This window comes from Salvia hispanica, chromosome 1, assembly GCF_029641045.1.
Source record: "Salvia hispanica isolate PSC_SH4W2 chromosome 1, Shi_PSC_v1, whole genome shotgun sequence".
Classification (NCBI taxonomy): Eukaryota; Viridiplantae; Streptophyta; class Magnoliopsida; order Lamiales; family Lamiaceae; genus Salvia; species Salvia hispanica.
In genome coordinates this window covers 23,733,383-23,740,803 of record NC_142692.1, presented here as the reverse complement: position 1 = coordinate 23,740,803, position 7,421 = coordinate 23,733,383, and positions in this window count along the sequence as shown.

The window sequence follows — 7,421 nt, the reverse complement described above, 5'->3', positions numbered from 1 at the left end:
AAAGGAGTTCTTCCGGCTATTCTATTTTCTTAAGGTACTTGAGGTGTTTCCCCCAAACTTAAACAAAACTTACCACTAACAAGTCATTGTGATGCACAAATCAAAGGACTTTGATCATTTGGTTGTAATGGGGCTTTTGGTCAAGGTGGGATCATATTTGGCTAAGTGACTCACCACCAAGTTTAAAGTTCTAGCACATCCATTACACATCTCACATCTCAAATACAATACAATACACGCCCCCAAACTTGATATTTTTCATTTTCTCAAAACTAACAAACCAACACTTTTATTCTATTTTTATTTTTCACTTCACTTTTCTTTCTCTTTTTTTTTTTTTTTTTATCAACATCATTTACCACCTAATGGCTCAAACACAAGCCCTTTCTTGTCACACAACAAACCCTCCCAAGATGTGCTAGCTCTTTAACCTTGGTGAAAGGGACTATCAATTAAGGCTTAGCAAATGATAAAATAACATAGGCTCATTTAGTGACTCAAAAATTTCAACAAAAAATAAGGCTTCAAAGCTCAAACTTGGCTCACTAGGGGTTTATGAAGGGTAAGGCATGTGATAATATGGATGTGAGGCTTAACGTCCTATTGCCTAATCATTTTCATGCATCAACAATAACAAGTTCACAATTCATCAAGCTTAAGTTTAGAAGATCAACCTTAAGCCCTTTTTTCATCAATTTTTCAAAACCGGAATTATCCTCTCTCCTTAGCTCAAGAAATCGGACTCCTAAGGACACTACATTCACTTGATTGAAATATGGAAGTTATAGCTCTCAAGCGGTTAATAAGTGAAAGAAAGGTTCTGCGGCCCAACTCTTAAGTAAAACTAAGTCCACACCAACAAATCCAAGGAAACGATGTGCCTAGTGACATTCGAAGGAAGAAAATCAAGCATGCTTATACACAAATATAGGAAGAATTTAAGCCAAAATCAACACTAATCAAGCAAGCATGCAAACACCCCCCAAACTTAAATCATGCATTGTCCTCAATGTGCATACTCATGAAAAGCAAAGGACAAAAATAGTAAAGAAAGGGGTACGAAGACTCCATCAAATCATGTTAAGTTGGGGTGGGCGGGTCTGGTATTTCTTTCCTTCGGCTGGGCTCCTCATAAGTAGCTTGTCCTTATTCCTACAAAACAAAACTAGACAACAAACTATTTACAATACCCGGTTCAAGATCAAAAACGAGGGAAAGAACCGAGTTAAGAAAACCCTCGCGATCAAAATAAAAACTAAACAAAAAAAACATAAAACAATCTTACTACAAACCGTTGGGTTGCCTCCCAACAAGCACCTTTCTTTAACGTCTTTGGCTAGACATTCTTCCCAACTTTATGAGTTTTCACCCGTGGGATTACTAAACTTCCCGGATCCCTCCTTCTTAACAGTTGAATCCCCATCACAGACTCAAAGAAGGGATTCGAGACCACCAACCCCCAATGTTGAGATTTTTTCTTTGCTTTCTTCTTCTTGCGAGTTGGGGGTGGTGTGGATGGCCGGTGATCATGGATGCTATGGAATAGCAACAAGCCAAGTGCTTGGCAAGACTCATGCTCAACAAATGGAGGCTTTGTACTCTCTGCAGCTCTCTTCTCATCCTCCTTTACTGCTTCCACAGTCGATGTGACCCACTCCTCTTCTTTTTCTTCGCAAACATGTTGAATATGTGGATCATCTAGCGTTTCGATGCACATAGGAGGGCAGACTTCATCTTCAGTCGCGAGAGAGGTTGCTAGTTCTATCAACTCCTCCATTTTAACACATAATTCGGCCCTAGTGAGATCCTGATCATCTTCAAATGCCTTATCTTTAAGAATCTTAAATCTCTCACTTCTTGCATTTTGAAGATCGCTCAAGGTTTTTTCTAAGGCAAGTTCTTCTCCAAATGTGAAATCAGGATCATTCCGCCTTTTCTCGAGATCAGATATCCTCCTCTTGAGCAGATCAATTGGATCAAATGAGAACTCCTCTTCTTCTTCATGGCCGAAACCGAAGTGTGAGCTCGAATGGCCTTGTTGCACTCCACAGACATCACACTCAGATGTCTCCCACATCTCACACTTTCATATCTCTAGATGCCTACAAAAATAGAACATCTCTGCAACCTAGAACTCATTCCAAACAGAAAATACCAAGCACAACACAACAATATAAATCAAAGCAAGTAAGGGGTTAAGTTAGCACGATGTCACCCTTCTACCGGAAGCGAGAACCTCGACAACTCCGGGATTAGTCCTAATAATCGTGTGTGTGGTAAGGAAAGTGTTCTAGCATAAAATACTAAGAGTGGGAGTCAAGCCATCCATTACCAAACCGTTGAGAAACGGTCTACCTCATCCGAACTTGGTGACCACTCGTCACGTGCTTTCCACACAAGCCCCGTTCTCGTTGCTAAATAAGATTTCTGCACAAGAAACACACGGATTACTGGCACCCTGTGGAAAACAAAGTAAAAAAAAAACTAAAAATTTAACTAAACTAAACTACCTATAAAACTAAGAAAATTAAAAAAAAGAAAACACACAAAGTTCTAACAACTAACGCCTCCCCGGCAACGGCGCCAAAAACTTGTTGTGATTTTTAGGGTGCAATTTAAGTACACAAAACAAGTAATAAATTCCTAAAAATACTACCTCTGCAAGTATACAGACGTGCAATGCAGTATAAAAGGTGTCGAACCCACAAGGAGGAGATTAATTGCTAAAACTACTAAACCTAATTAAAAAGCAGTAAATTAGTTTGATTTTGAGTTTTTTTGATCTAGAGGCGAGTGAAGGACGAAACGAGAAGGAAAAAGAACAAGGAAATCACGATAAAGAGGGAAGACTACTCCTAGCTTGTTTCGGGTTGCTTGTTCACATGAATCCTAAAGTCTAATTACTTTCCAATATTTATCGGGATCGTGTTGATTTTACGCTCTCACGCAGCTGATCACTGATCGTGGAATTTTACACCTAGGATAAGCTGATCACGTCTCCTAGGCTCTACTCGCCAACCACTCACTCCTACAATCGCATAGTAAGCTCGAGATTGGCTTCTACAAACGTTCAACACATAAGATCCACCCCGGACTATCCCCTGATCAGTTTTAGCCTAGGGTTCCTTATCTATGTTAGCTCCCTACTCCAAGTTAAAGAGACATTGAAGTTAAGGCCTTTACCGGATTAAGTTTGCTAGCAAAACCCAACACGGATTGAAATAAACACATAGACAAGAACCAAAACATGGAAATCTATCAAAACACAATCATAGATTCATATTTACAAGCTTCCCTAACAAACTAGGAGTAATCCCTAAAATCTAGCCACTCATGGTGGGCAACAATACAAGAAAATAAGTAAATGCTACCATATGGGCAAGATTAGGGAAGAATTAGCCTCAAGCTTCTTCTTCTTCCTCCGAAAAATGGACTCCAAGCCTCTTTCTCTCTCTAAGAATCGCCTCCAGCCGCCAAAAGATGCATTGGAAGTCGTGCCCTAGCTATTTAAATAGTTAGGGCCCGAAAAACAGGCCCAGTAGCATTTGCCCGGTCGGGCGATTTGCATCTTGAAAAAAATGCCCGATCGGGCGTTTTGTCATACTCTCGATCAGGTCGCGCGTTTTGACGCCCGGTCGCGCGTTTTGCACTGCATTGCGCAGTCTTCGTAAAACAGCCGTATCTTCTTCATCCGGACTCCGATTGAGGCGTGCGAGGTATCCACGCGAAGCTCTTTCGAAGGTGAATGGAATGGTGGACTTGTAGAAGCATTTTAAGTTAATATTGCAGGGCTGATTACTGATCAGATTTGGACCTTTGTTTTCTTCCTCCTCTCTCTTATGGATTGGTCTTTTGTCCTACAATATATCAAAATGAGTGGGTGCAATTTAAGTACACAAAACAAGTAATAAATCCCTAAAAATACTACCTCTGCAAGTATACAGACGTGCAATGCAGTATAAAAGGTGTCGAACCCACAGGGAGGAGATTAATTGCTAAAACTAGTAAATCTAACTAAAAAGCAGTAAAATAATTTAATTTTGGGTTTTTTTTTTTTATCTAGAGGCGAGTGAAGAACGAAACGAGAAGGAAAAAGAACAAGGGAATCACGATAAAGAAGGAAGACTACTCCTAGCTTGTTTCGGGTTGCTTGTTCACATGAATCCTAAAGTCTAATTACTTTCCAATATTTATCGGGATCGTGTTGATTTTACGCTCTCACGCAGCTGATCACTGATCGTGGAATTTTACACCTAGGATAAGCTGATCACGTCTCCTAGGCTCTACTCGCCAACCCCTCACTCCTACAGTCGCATAGTAAGCTCGAGATTGGCTTCTACAAACGTTCAACACATAAGATCCACCCCGGACTATCCCCTGATCAGTTTTAGTCTAGGGTTCCTTATCTATGTTAGCTCCCTACTCCAAGTTAAAGAGACATTGAAGTTAAGGCCTTTACCGGATTTAGTTTGCTAGCAAAACCCAACACGGATTGAAATAAACACATAGACAAGAACCAAAACATGGAAATCTATCAAAACACAATCATAGATTCATATTTACAAGCTTCCCTAACAAACTAGGAGTAATCCCTAAAATCTAGCCACTCATGGTGGGCAACAATACAAGAAAACAAGTAAATGCTACCATATGGGCAAGATTAGGGAAGAATTAGCCTCAAGCTTCTTCTTCTTCCTCCGAAAAATGGACTCCAAGCCTCTTTCTCTCTCTAAGAATCGCCTCCAGCCGCCAAAAGATGCATTGGAAGTCGTGCCCTAGCTATTTAAATAGTTAGGGCCCGAAAAACAGGCCCAGTAGCATTTGCCCGGTCGGGCGATTTGCATCTTGAAAAAAACGCCCGATCGGGCGTTTTGTCATACTCTCGATCAGGTCGCGCGTTTTGACGCCCGGTCGCGCGTTTTGCACTGCATTGCGCAGTCTTCGTAAAACAGCCGTATCTTCTTCATCCGGACTCCGATTGAGGCGTGCGAGGTATCCACGCGAAGCTCTTTCGAAGGTGAATGGAATGGTGGACTTGTAGAAGCATTTTAAGTTAATATTGCAGGGCTGATTACTGATCAGATTTGGATCTTTGTTTTCTTCCTCCTCTCTCTTATGGATTGGTCTTTTGTCCTACAATATATCAAAATGAGTCCATTTTTCATCTAAAAATGTGTGTTAAAACAATACAATAAGGACTACAATTTGATTCACATCACTAAGCACATTACATACCATTCTAGCAAGTTCTCTCGATGCACATCAAATGTCCCATTTTACTATGGGTTGTTTGAGACTTATCTTACCTTGTGTTAGCTATAAATTATAGATGGAGGGAACTAGCACATTTTTAGTCCCTGTATATTATACTACTAATATCAAATATGATCCGTGTTTTTTAAATATCATCAAACATCCGTGTTTGAGTACTATTTATTTATGCCTTTTTTCATGCGAGAGAGAACTGTCAATTCTATTGCACTTGGTTCATTCAATTTTATTGTATTCCCAAAGAATTCACCAAAGTACGTGCCAAATAATTGTTGGTCACGCCACATAATTGAAGGAAAATGAATTAACAAAACGTGACTGTTCTGTCTCCATGAAAAATTCATAAATAACTCTAATAGTCTTGAGAATATTTTGGCCCAAAAAATACAAAAGACCTTCCAGTAATATCAATATCTAGAGACGTCTTGTGATATTTTAAGAAAAATAAGAACCACAGATAATATTAATGCAATATTCAAGGATTTAAAATATAATTCTCTCTATAGTGCAATAAAATTTCCTATATATAGTACTTATATATTGTAGTAATACCTAGTTTGTGTGGGATAACGTAAATCTAGGGATTTCATGTAGTATTATACTATCGTTTACTCGTATGTGGAGAATCCACCTTTTCAATTCTTGGTAATCAACATGAAAAATCTAAACAAAAGAAGGTTCTGTTATACTATTTCTTGTATTGCCTTTTTTTTTATATGTTAGTCATTTCTTAGCCGTTATAATGAGTGCACGCAAAGTTTTTCCATCATCTTTTTTCTATTGTCAAATTAGAAAGTTCTATTATTAATTTTATTTAAGGATGTGTTTTAAAATTGACACTTGTTTAGACACTCTGGTTTCTATAGAGTTTAGTATTCATATATTGTTTAAAGTAGTTCCACAAATGAAATGGGCAGACAAATCAAAGTGGCGAGGATTCCATACTTTCATACTCTCATAAGACATTCTTAAAATGGAAATAAAGAATGTCTTTTTCTACAATCAGAAACCATTGTTTGTTGCCACTTTAAGACTGGATTAATGCTTCATGTCCCCACTTTTGTGACTTCATATCCGATGAGTAGTGTTCACTGTGAAAATGGAGGCTGCTTTATCTTCATGCATGATCGGTTTTTGTTTATTTATGTATATGCTTCTCGATGCCCATAATTTGATTCTACCCTGCAATATCTATATGCTTAGTGGATGACTTTTTCACTAATCCACCTTCCTTTCCTTTCGCAGTTGGTCGCATTTGAACTGGAAAGGCATTTCAAGAAATATTGATCACCTTTCTATTTTTTTTATCACTAGTCACATTGATGGCACGTATTCTTCTTACTAGATCAATGCCATCCGAATCTCACAAAAAAGCAAAATATCATTTATTAATACAATTAATTTCACTAATAATTCATTGACTTTATACATTTATGACAATATATTTACCTTTAACATTTAAATTTGTAATTTTCACGATAACCAAATCATACATTCCCTATTTTCTCATTGTTGAGCCGGAACTTTTTGATATGGAATTTAAGAAATAGTATAATACTCCCTCCGTCCCATATTAAGAGTTACTTTTTGCCATTAAAGTACGTCCCAGTTTAAGAGTCACTTTTAGAATTTTTCATATTTGGTCATACAATTTTACCCCATTCTTCATCAAAATTACATAAAAATATCATTATCTACATTAAAATAAATCAAAACGAAAATCAAAAGTCAAAGGGACCCACCTTCAACCAACTCCATCATCACACTTCATTTATTACACACTCTACCATCTCACTTCATTTATTACACACTCCACCATCTCACTTCATGTATTACACACTTCAACTCTTTCTTAAAACCCGAGCCATAACAATAAGTGACTCCAAATGTGGGACAGATGAAGTATATTTCTATGGGATGGAATGAATATATAATTATTGGATATCCAAAAGATTTTAATTAACATATTCTATGAACTAAGTACAATATATTTGTTCGGTTTTTTATGCATACTAATAAATTGGATATTATACTCCTATATTTATTAAGGAAATACAACTTATTGTGCATCTCACAGAGAAGACACTAGTAAAATCGAAAAATTAAAGATGCTTTACAAAAATAAAAATCAATAGATTATTATAGTGTGA